The following is a 12,059-nucleotide window of genomic DNA, read 5'->3' as shown; positions in this document are numbered from 1 at the left end:
GGATCCTAAAGAGGTCAGTAAAGTAGACAGAGAAAGGGAGAGAGGGAGTATGTGTGTGTGAGAGAGAGCAGGCCACTACTACCGGCCGCTACTCCAGCTCCGGTTCACACTACACTCGGAGACCGTTGATCTCCGCTCTGCTTTGCTCTGTGGACGCCGGAGAGAAAGAGCTTGGACTCACAGCACAGTAAGTAGTGACGGCTGTCTGCAAGTGGGGGCTAAGTGGGGAGAGGAGTCGGTAAAGTGTGTGTGTGTGTGTGTGTGTGTGTGTGTGTGTGTGTGTGTGTGTGTGTGTGTGTGTGTGTGTGTGTGTGTGTTAGAGAGAGAGAGAGAGAGAGAGAAAGGGAGAGAGAGCGGGGGAGGGTGTGGAGGTGGGGGGTATAATTACCTTGTCACTCACTATGTAGTTCTAGGGTATTAATGCGCTGGCGGAGTGCCGCCAAGCTCCGGTGTATTTGCCAGCGACAATTAGGACTCGGAGAGACTCGGAGAGTCCTTGTCGTCGCCGGTTCGGGACCTGCGAGAGTTATTACCTCACAGATGACGCAAGATTAGAATTGTCTTTGTGTGCCAGTATCCTCACATATACGCGTTTCATTTTGTGCATAATGATGACGCGCAAAGTAAGAATGGCAATTACTATTTGGTTTACTGTGGGGAGAGGTGGTTGGTAATAAACACAAAGAGACTAAATTCATACAGTGATTTTAAATCTGTGTGTATGTGGGTTATATGCTGAACTTTAGGAAAATAAGACGGAAAACCTGTGCGCGTTATTTTACCACTTCCTTTTTGCATTTTCGAATTTACTTGAACTATTTTGATAATACGTTAGCTGAAAGGCTAATGAAATCACACCGAACAGCAAATGTTGCAGATTTCGGTTTATGTGATCTTTGAAAGCGTAAAACTCTTGTGACTCATATGTTCACTCCGTTCATTCTGTGATCAAATAACATTTTTACCCACGGCCAAAGTGTGCGTAAAATGGATTTTGTAAAGGATTATGAGTTGGAAAAATCAGCCACTACACTGATGGAGAAGAACACGCAGGCGTGTATACACAGGCTGTGCTGATAGGCGTTCTTGGGGACAAGACCTTGCCCCCATGTTTTTCTGTTTTTAATGCGGGATGCATGTGTGTGAAACAGCTTTGTAGATGAAAACAAGGTTCGCCAACCAAGTCCTTAGAGGTATTGGTTTTACGCCGGGGCTTAGGCCACACACACACACACACACACACACACACACACACACACACACACACACACACACACACACACACGGAAATGCTGGTAAATTAACCCAAACCTGCCAGACCCCATACGAATTATTTTACTCTGACCAAAGTGTTACCAACTTTCACAGGTGCAGGCGCTGGAGCGAATATTGGTGAAATTGTTGACACAAATACAGACGCTTAAAAATGCAACATCAGTCATGTATTCTAATACGAACTAAGCGTTCATCACATGACACTAAAGCACCCTTGATGAAAATATAACTTTAGATTTAACCAAACCAAAACATGATAGCTTTACTTAAGCTAGCAAGCCTCTATCGGTCTTTAAGTTAAACGGATACCCAAATAAATACTCGTAAAGAAATGAGTTCTGGTACGGGTCCTTGACAGAACAGAATTATTGCATATTTTAAGGAAATGTTAACGAAGGTAGATGACACAAACATGATTTATTCTATCAGAACATAAGATTCACACAAAATACAACGCGAACTAATCGATTTAGCACGCTATAGCATATAGCCATAGTTTATCCTCTAAAATGAACAGGGTTGTACTTTTGTTTTATTTGTGACACGGAAAATCGTAGTTTAAACCTTTAGTTGGTGAACACCAGTACAATTTTATCAAGAAATATACAAGCTGGTCGTGTTGTGAGTAAACTAGGAGAAGAGTGGTAACTGTATAGCTCTTTTTCCGACCCTCCAAATCTAGCTCTTCTTCTGTCTAGAGTGGGACTGAAGCTGTCACACGAGCCATCCTCTGTCCCGTGCACGCACTCACCCTGTTGCTTTGAGCCATCGTGTAAATTGTTTAATATGTTAGAACTGAAGCTCAAATTTCGATACATATCAAGTCCAAGCTTGTTTCTATCAGTTCTTCTTTTTTGAGAGGTCAGTGTCCACTGGTTTAGATCGCCATGGCGTCAGTTAAAGCAGCGACGCCATAATAACTCCATAAAATGAACAGATTTCTGCATTGAAGACGGTGACAACATGAGGAAGATGATTCCCAGGCACAAGAGAAAATGCTGTCTGCTAAAAAAATTCATATCTGTTTAGAGTTATTATTACGCTTAATAGAAACATGTCACATTAAGAAACCATAATTTGGAATAAAGCAGAACAAGGCCAAGATACGCTGTTTATGTTCTGACAAAATGTAATCTGTTCACAGAAGGATTTTTTATTCTGTAGTTTGATTTTTTTTTTATTTTTAAGCAGTTATTTTGTCTGCTTTTTTAATCTAATAAAACCTCTCAAAGGAAGTATTCTCCACTCTGTTTTACAAAGTGTTTTGCAGTGGAAGTAAACCTGAACTAAACCTATTCTTACAATATTTATACATACAAGGCTCCTTCAAGTACGAGCCTATTTCTCCTACCTACCACCACCACAGAGTTAATCCTGTGGCCTCTGTGCTGCTCTAATAAGAGAGGAGAATTCCACTTTTCGGAAGTCCCTCTCTCCGCTCAAACTCTCATTTATTATGTTCACTTTACATGTGAAGTAAGTCCGGCTGGCTGGTTGGCCCGATGTATTTTCAGTCTGGGGATTCCTGGCGCTGCCCTTCGCCATCGCAATGATTTTTCATGAGCTTCACAAGAATGTTATTTAAAGTCATGTTTGGGATGCCATAAATTATTGAGGCACCGGTTGAAGGAGGAAGACAGGGATAGGGGAGTGAAGCAAGAAGGCTCTTTCCCTCAGTGTAAACGTTTATCTGATAAAACAAATGAATTCCTTTTTTAATTAAAAAAATATAGTTGATTAATTACCTTAAAATAATAGAATGTTTCCCAAAATCGCAATGGTTTTTATTTCAAGCCATTTTTAGTTTGTGGCGCAGTTAAGCACAGTCGAACGTAATTCCAAAAACAGAGAAATAAGGAAGATTTTTTATTTTTAAAAGAATTTTATTTAAATGTAATGTAATGTAATTTAATGTAGGTCCGTTTTATTTGGTTTCATGTATTATTATTATTATTATTATTATTATTATTATTATTATTATTATTATTATTATTATTATTATTATTATGTTGCTCCTTTTCCCGTCGGTTTATAAATACATACACACGAGCGTTTCGGGAACGGCCTAGGTCCTTGAGGAAGTTTCAGTTCGATAAACAGGAAGGCAAAAAAAACCTCCCTATTTCATTTTTCATCAATTTCCTCCTTTTAGTGATGATGCAGGAACACCTCCCTTTAGCACCAAGAGCCTACACTCTCCCTATAGCTCCAAAACCTGTACACACGCAGGGACAGGACATGACACGCGTGACACAAAGTAGTTCCTTTTCTTGTCCGGGTAAGCGAGAGAGGCTATGACATGGGAAGGCGCAGCAATGGCTTTGTATGGGCTCCTTTGTTTTTGGTGTGTGTGTGTGTTTCCCGTTTATGTACACAGGGCAGCTCCAGTGTACAGACGCGCTTCTTTTCAGTATCATGTGTAATATGTGTATTATGTGTAGAGACTTGCTGCTCCTTTGAACCTGTCCAAACTGTCAAAAGGCGCTGAGTTTGGCTTTACAGCCTGTGTGTTGTGTTGGTGATGATGAGTGAGGTGAGTAACTAATGCGATCGGCCCTTTTTCTCCTTCCCATTGCGCTGCAAAGGTGTGTGTGTGTCTGTGTGAGAGCGGCTGCTTTGTGTAGGAGTAAGTGGGGTGTGTTTTGCTGTGTTTGGTAGATTTATTGGAAGGGCATGAGAGAGCTATGTATATGTGTGTGTGTGTGTGGGGGGGGGGGGGCTGAGCATGGGAAAATTTTCAAATTATGAAGAAATCACTGGCTTGTGAGACAAAGTTATAAAATAAATAACTAAAAGAAAAACAACAACAACAAAGACCAACTGTCAACCTTTGCCCATTTTCCGCAAATCCCTGTGTCTTTTCTTCCCTCGTGTCACTTGGTGTGATTGCGCTGCATTTAAATAGGTATTTGCGGCCTTAATATCTTCAGCATAGTCTTGGGGTGAACCACGCGGCCAAGCCTCATGAATAATGCATACCAAGAAGTCACCGCCAGGTCAGCAGACAGGCTCTGCTGACCTGGCTCTGCTCTGGAGGAAGAAAGGCTTGCAGGTCGGCGTTAACAACCCCCGCCCCCCCTTTAACGAATTCAAGTGTATGTATATTTACCTCACCAACATAGTAGGCGGGTGGAATGAACAGGTGGTTGCTTTAAAGTGTTCTCCATTTTGATGGTAAAAAAGGGAAATTTGCCTAAGCCAAACGTCAAACTTCGACAATTTCAGGCGGAGCACTGGGCAAATAGACCGTTCAATTAACCCACCACCAAAAGGTTGACTATTAAACACACTACCAATAATACAATAGCCATAAAACCAGCACTTATTTTGGATTTAAAGTTGCTAATTGAAAATAGCCTGTCTAAGTCACTGAACGGCACCTACAATCAGCGCTGGATGCTGGGAATAAACAGAAAGATGCTCTCACTGACTTCCTAAGTGTTTGCACTAAAAAGGCGTTTATTAGTGGCCCTTTGTGCAATTTGAATAAAGCCCGGATAACACCAGAACGGACTTGTTTGGCAATGGGTTATGAGAAAGTTCAGGTTATGTCAATATTTGTTCTTTTCAAATATATAATTTAATTTTGTTAAAGTTTTATGTATAGAAGTTGCGATCATTTTAGATAGTTCAGTCACATAATAGTTATCATAATGGAGAAGTATGCATTTAAATAACAGCAGATAGGAAGTAGCTTATAATAACATGCAACATATGTACAATGAAGGAAATATACACATTAACTTGTTGCAACAATCAGTGTGTCACCATCAAGCGTTTTGCCATCACAATGGCGTTTTGCCATTCCAATAATTACTGTGCCTTCTGAGCTAATTCATATTTTTAGAGCGCTTTGGGTGGTGGTGAGGTTGTACTCTTCTTTCTATTTACCTCCATTCTGTGGTTTCAACATGCCTGGGGAGGTCATATTTTTTTCCTGAGAATGCAGCTCTCTCGCGCCGCCACCAGAGCCCGCTTTAGACCACTAGGAGGACGAGAATGAGCTCAAAAGACCCCCACGTGCCCTGCTCTGCTCTGCCTGTACCTCTCTCCCTCCCAGCACGTGTACGCATCCCTTTGAATCCTAACTGACGATAACCTGCAACAACCTCCCGTCTATCTCTCTCTCAGTTAAAATATACAACTGTCAGAGCGGTCGCGCTTCTCTGAAGCTGATTGATGGTGATTGTATAAAAACACACAAGTAGCCTGTGCCATTAAGTGTAAGGTTCAAAAAGTAAAATAAAAAATGTCATTTAAGGACTTAATTATCATTTCCTTTGAACTGCATTGCTAAGTAGCAGCAGACTCAGGTAAAAACACAAAACCAGGCAACATTCAGTCCAGCAAGCAAGTTATTAAAGCCTTTAGCTACTATAGGTTTCCTCCGTCTTATTCCGGCCCAGGGCAAAGACGAGGAGTCTTATTATCAAGAGAAAAACATAACTGGATGTCCGAGCTACTACCCAGCCTGTAGAGACAGGGTCACTGAGTTGAAGGGTCAAAAGTTCACCGTCTTGCGTGAGTTCCGCCCTCGTCTCTACTCACTCACTCCATCCTGGACCAATTGCTGTATGTCAAAGGCAAAAACGGAGGAGGGAGGGAGTCAGAGTAGCCGAGGTTGGGAAGGGGGTACGGATGAGAGAAATGATAGCAGGAGGCAAAGGAGAGGAGAAGGCCTGACCTTGCCTTCTCTTCTCCAGTAATAACAGCAAAGCTCCTCCTGCAACAATAATGTGCGGGCGGGTAGAGAAAATGGAGGATTCAAGGTGGTGGGAGGGGAGGAGGTAAATGGATGTCTGGGGGGATTACAGGTGTTTGGTACACATTTTGTTCACACCAGCTAGAGTTTGTTTTAAGTATTTACGTTATTTTTTTCTGCTTTTTTTACACCCTTAAACTGAGATGAATTACCCTTAATACCGTTTGCAATAAATGTAAAGATTTCTGAATATTTGGCACACGCGTGCATGCGCGCGCTCACTTGCATAACTAGATATATGTGGTCTTCAAGCAGTGGTTTTATATTTGATACTAAGATATGTTGATGTGTGTTTGAGGATGCAAGTTTAGTAAAGCAGAGCTCTTCCTCTCCGGAGTCTTATAGGCACAGCCCTGTAAAAAAAAACCCAAAAAAACAATCAAACTCTTATCTCGCTCTACATCCAAAAAAATATTACTCCCCTTATCTGATTTTTCCTTTGCGAGATTAACGTCCTGTCCCGTTTGCTTGGATTTCCCCCAGACGCCTTTTTCATTTTCTCATTCTTTCTTTCCGGTGCTGCTAATAATAACAGCAATAATTATAATATAAAATGAACTAAAGTTTTTATAGAAAATCTAGGGAAATTTAATAATTGTTGCAGTGTTACATTCGGATATTCGTCCAACTCGGGCGATGCTGCTCAATCATTTCTCATAATCTAATAAATTTAACCTTAAAGATGATGATTAGAAGTAATTTTAAACAGAACCTTTTCTGTTAGAACAGGGCAGTGTAGAGAGGGAAAGGATGTGGACTCTTGGAACAGCTGATTTTCTCAATAAATTAAAGAATAAACAATGAATCAACTTTGGCATAAAACAGGCTGACTTTTCGCCTTTTCCACCAGTACACATACGCACATCCTCTGAAGGTAATGGGGGAATAACTCAGTTCAAAAATGTTGCGTTTCTCTGGGTTCATCCAGAGTTCACCTCATTAATTCAGTGTCTGTCGCAGCCCACGCGCCTGTCTGCCTATAGCAGAACGGTTTTAATAATCTAGCTTCCCCATTTGGCCGTCTATAAGTACCAGTTTCTTTGCCTTGGTCCTTATCTATCCAGATACATACGAAAATATAACCCAAACTGAACAGGTACCGAACAGAAACCTACATTCTACCGATAAAATTTTCAAATTTAAGCGCTCTGTGGACATGTGGCTGCCGTGAACTCGATAAGAATCTATTGGCGGGTTGCAGAGAGTAATAATATCAACATAAATCCACCTGATACCCATGTCCGCAGGTTCCAAGACAGTTGAGCACAATACAAGCATCTGTTTATACGAACCCCGCTGCAGTGCACTGCATTTGTTTGGACAAAATATTCTTTTACAACTCTCTGAAGAGGCGGTGTCGTTATACGATCTGGGTCCACATGTCACCGTGCACTATTTATATCTATGCAACAAAAGGAAAAGGAGAAATGATCCTGGAAGAAAAGACTAAGACTGTGTGTGTGTGTGTGTGTGTGTGTGTGTGTGTGTGTGTGTGTGTGTGTGTGTGTGTGTGTGTGTGTGTGTGTGAGAGAGAGAGAGAGAGAGAGAGAGAGAGCCCCCCTTCTTCCTCCACATGTACTGGCCATTTTTCTTCGAATTAATGACTCCAACTCAATTTAGTATGACAGAGAGAGAGGAGGAGAAGAAAGACAGAAAGAGGGGATGAGGCACAGAAAGGAGTGGAAGAGAGGTGGAAATGGCAGAAGAAAGGGTGGGGAAAGGGGAGGGAGTGGGAGAGTGAGAAAGAGAGGGAGAGGCTTGGCTTTGCTCGGGGTGAACGGGAGGTCAGCGCGTCTCACCAATATTAAAATGCGTACCGGGGACGCGGGGTGACACGCCTCGCCCGTTAAACAAAGAGTGTGCCAAACTGGCAGATTAATTTGAAAACTTGAGTTCATGCACACGCACACAACACTTAATGCCTTAAAGAGCCCACAGTCTTCACAGAAGCCCTGCTCTCGCGCTCTCTCAGCCCCAAACAGCTCCCTGTAGGACCGGAAAACACGGGGAACGGCCACCGGTGATGGGGGAAAGAAGAGTGCTTTATCACTGAACATTTTTAGCGCTTGGCTGTGATGTCGCAGGGTGAAGCTTTGCCGTTGTTTGCGCTGGATTGTCGCCATTACACTGGCCCTTGCTCTAACACTATCACCGCATTTAGGCACGGATTGTGAACCGTGCTGGTCTGACAGATCCTTGTTTACTCTCACCACAGGGTCTATCTCTGCCCGTGTGCCGGCACGCTCGTGAGCGGGGTGTCCGCGGAAATGACAAGGACTTTTTTTTTCTTTTTCGAAGAGGTCAAAAACATCTGTGGCGTCGAAAGAGAGGAGAGAGCGAGAGAGAGAAAAGGGAGACTGAGGTGTGAAAGCTGAATTAGGAGGGAGGCTTCGCAGTATGGAGGGGGAAAAACGTGGAACGCAGCTGCCGAATTATTGCAGATGTAAAGAAGAAGAAGATAATGGTAACATAAAAAATGGTTGAGCTTAACGTGACGACGCTAGAACGGAAAGGAGGATCCGCGAGCTTCAGAAGAGTGAGTACAAATCGCGCTGTAGAAGAACATCTGCATATGTGTATGCCCGCATTTTACTCGCACCGTGTATTTGTGTGGCAGGTGCTTTGCCCACGCTGGGAGGGAAGAGGGGAAGACCACGTGTAAGAGTTGGTGCAAAACCCCCTCCTTACCTTCAATCACTGCCACCCTTCTCTCCCCCCCCCCCCCCTCCCACCCTACTCACCCTTCGCAAGAATTTTTTTTACGATATAGTGACCTTATCAATTCATATTTTTGGACTGTTGGAGGCTGTGCACGTCACATTGCGGGGACATGAACTGTGTGTTTCATCTGTGAGAGCTACATTTCCTTTCAATACCCTGGCTATTAATTTGCTAGCCTAATTAAGCTTGGATCTATCCTACTTGAGAGTGCATTTTATACAATTTAGGGTGACTGAGGTTTTACATATCCAAGAAGCACAGTTTTTACTCTTCTCAACCAGATAGATAGATAGATAGATAGATAGATAGATAGATAGATAGATAGATAGATAGATAGATAGATAGATAGATAGATAGATAGATCATCACGGGTGAAGGCCTTGCACCCTACTACAGATGCATGTGAGTTATTTTGATTCACCATTAGCATCGCTGCAGTTTTTTTCATATGCTGTTTCCTACGACCACGTGGTATATGAAGCTTGGGCCGATAAATGCCACAGTTTTTCAGGTGTATGTTACTGACCGCCTGTTTCTCTCTTCCTCTGGTTGTGAGCTTGTATTCGGATAAAACGGCTCCGATTATGCAGGGAGCATAATCGGAGCCATAATTTGTTTCTTTTGTTTCTTTTCTGCTTCTCTGTCTGTCTGTACAGAGAAGCTATTCCTGGTCCTATATCATATGCTACTAACAGGACAAAAAAGTAGCCTAAGTTACTGCAAGCTTTATCTGTTAGTCTAAATTATTATTATTATTATTATTATTACTTGTCTTTTTAGTATGTTGAGTATTGAGAAGGCTTATGATTTCGCTGTATCAGGGGAAGAAGAAGGGATGTTTTGGAAATGTGAGGGAAATAATTATATTTGCTCTGGCTCAACCTACTTCGCTTATCTAGTTCTTTTAGCACTATCCAGTTGTACCTACCGTCAGTTTGTGAAATTATCTTTTACTCTCACAGACGAGCGTCCAGTCTCCACATAATATATATATAAATATATATATATATATATATATATATATATATATATATATATATATATATATATATATATATATATATATATATTTTTTTTTTTTTTTTTTTTATTTTTTTTTTTCTCCAGACGAATACTTGCCACAGGGAGGGACGTGCTGCAACGCTTCATTTTTTCCTCTCTGTCCGTTAATTTGCATGACAATAACCAGGGGAATGGAGCTCAATTTATTTTTCAAACTGCACAAAGAAGTAAAGCACATTTCTCTTCTTCTTCGTTGTCCCTGTAGCTTTTTCGCCTCGGTAATATTTCAGAACACTGACAAGTCCGGTCGCTGCACATAATAGGGCCGTTTAACCCTTCAGTATGTTCGCTCTAGTTTTCTCTTACCAGACTTAAACCATATAAGACCTTGTGTTGTGGGAAAGTTCTTAGTAGTTTAAAAATGTAAAAATACTAAGAACTTATAAAAATGTAAAAAAAAACACCCCAAAAACATAAATAAATTAAAGTAAATAAAAAAAACCCTCTCAAAATAGCAGTTTTCTGCTAGGATAGTATTGTATACGAAGCGCACGATTTTGTTCTAACACAAGTATAGCCTACAAGACTTTTTCATCTGTCTCTACTGTGAAATCTCACTATTGCTATCCCTTCAATGTGAACTCATACTTTAGTGTCCGTTTACATAACTCTTTTCAAATAAGAATTTAATCCCAGTTTACTGTTAACTACAAGCATTGTGCGACAGGTGTTTTTAACAGCTTTCAGCGGTAGCTGAGATTGTGGGCTTCTGAGACGAAAACATTTGAAAGTCGTAAATTGTAATGGGGGCGGCTTTTAAACGTATTTATTCTCCTGCTCCCTGAATATTTTATTGCTTTTCATTTCACCCCTAACTTCTTGAGCTACCACTTGAGCCTATGTGGTGTTTCAGCTGTAAAAGGAATTGACCCGCAATAAAACTCACATGCTGAAATGCAAATCGCTGACCTTTTCCATTCTCTTTATTTCGCACTACTGCGTGCTGTCCTCCTTTAGCTCCACTCTCCCTCTTGAAATATGCGCTTATATTACGTTTACATGCTATAGCTTAGAGAGACACCATGACTTTTTAATTGTTTGACTGTGTAGCACTAAATGAAGTATTTTCGGGTGTGGACTGAAAACAGGACGGTCTGGTTGTTTCAGATGGGAGTGCCGCAGCAAGTGAAGTGGCCCTTAGCCTCCGACAGGTTAGGATTTATAATGTTTATCTAAACTGTAAGATCAAATCAGTGTATTTTACAACTAGTAAAATAGGCGAGACGGATCCTTATCATGTTTTGCTACTATTGCATAGCATGATGTCTAGATCATAAGACTCTTTTCTGGCAACAAGATCGCTTTGCTTTTGTCTGCTTGTATCTTAATACCTGTGAGTGTGTCTGGATCTGTGCTTCACACTGACCTTTACCTGTAGCCCCAAACAATGGGCCGCCCGTCTACTGAATGGCTACTGCTGACAGACTTGACAGAGGGAAGGGAAGTGCCCCAGTCAGACTTAACACACCTTGATCGATACCTGAGATGACCTGCAAAGCATAGAGAGAGGTCAAGGTTAAAAAGAAACACAGATAGATAGATAGATAGATAGATAGATAGATAGATAGATAGATAGATAGATAGATAGATAGATAGATAGATAGATAGATAGATAGATAGATATTCTGTATTTCCTTTCTATGTAGGAATACATATACTTTATGTTATATATATTAATTGTATTTATTGTAAATGGTAAACCGTAGTAACTGTGATAATTACAAAATAATATTATTTAAACTGTAGGTATTTACCCATAAACCATAACTAATCTTCCTATCATATCACAGCGATCAGTTCCTTTAAATAAATCATAAATAGATCATAAATAAATAAGTTACTTATTTCAGTTGTTTTAATTAGGTGCACAACGAGCGTTAGAGTCACAAAACCTACGTGGGAGCAGCGTGACAGAAAATACCACTATATCAGGACAAACATGTGACCGAGAACAGCATGTCACTCCTTTATAAATTGCATTTAAATTGTTTATTTATGATCTATTTATGATTTATTTATAGGAACTGATTGCTGGGATATAATAGGAAGATTAGTTGTGGTTTATGGGTAAATACCTACAATTTAAATAATGTTATTTTGTAATTGTCACAGTTACAACGGTTTACTATTTACAATAAATACAATACCACACACACACACACACACACACACATATATGTATATATGTATATATATATATATATATATATATATATATATATATATATATATATATATA

The 12,059-nt window shown here is 40.6% G+C and overlaps 1 protein-coding gene across 6 annotated transcripts in view; it reads left to right on the top strand.

Annotated features, from left to right (window-relative positions):
• The window catches only part of hoxb3a (homeobox B3a), a 78,982-nt gene that overhangs the window by 20,797 nt on the left and 46,126 nt on the right, over positions 1 to 12,059 (top strand). For 4 of the 6 annotated variants that reach the window (XM_040049264.1, XM_040049260.1, XM_040049259.1 and 1 more), the window contains exon 1: positions 7,771 to 8,573. The exons of the other annotated variants lie outside the window; for them this stretch is intronic. The gene's annotated coding sequence lies outside the window, so the exon portion shown is untranslated. Of the gene's footprint in view, positions 1 to 7,770; positions 8,574 to 12,059 lie in introns of those variants that run through there. 6 annotated transcript variants of the gene reach the window in all.

The sequence above is a fragment of the Simochromis diagramma genome, unplaced genomic scaffold, assembly GCF_900408965.1.
Source record: "Simochromis diagramma unplaced genomic scaffold, fSimDia1.1 OVJJ01000517.1, whole genome shotgun sequence".
NCBI lineage: Eukaryota > Metazoa > Chordata > Actinopteri > Cichliformes > Cichlidae > Simochromis > Simochromis diagramma.
Note: the sequence above shows the minus strand (reverse complement) of the source record. Positions and strands in the feature narration are given on the sequence as shown.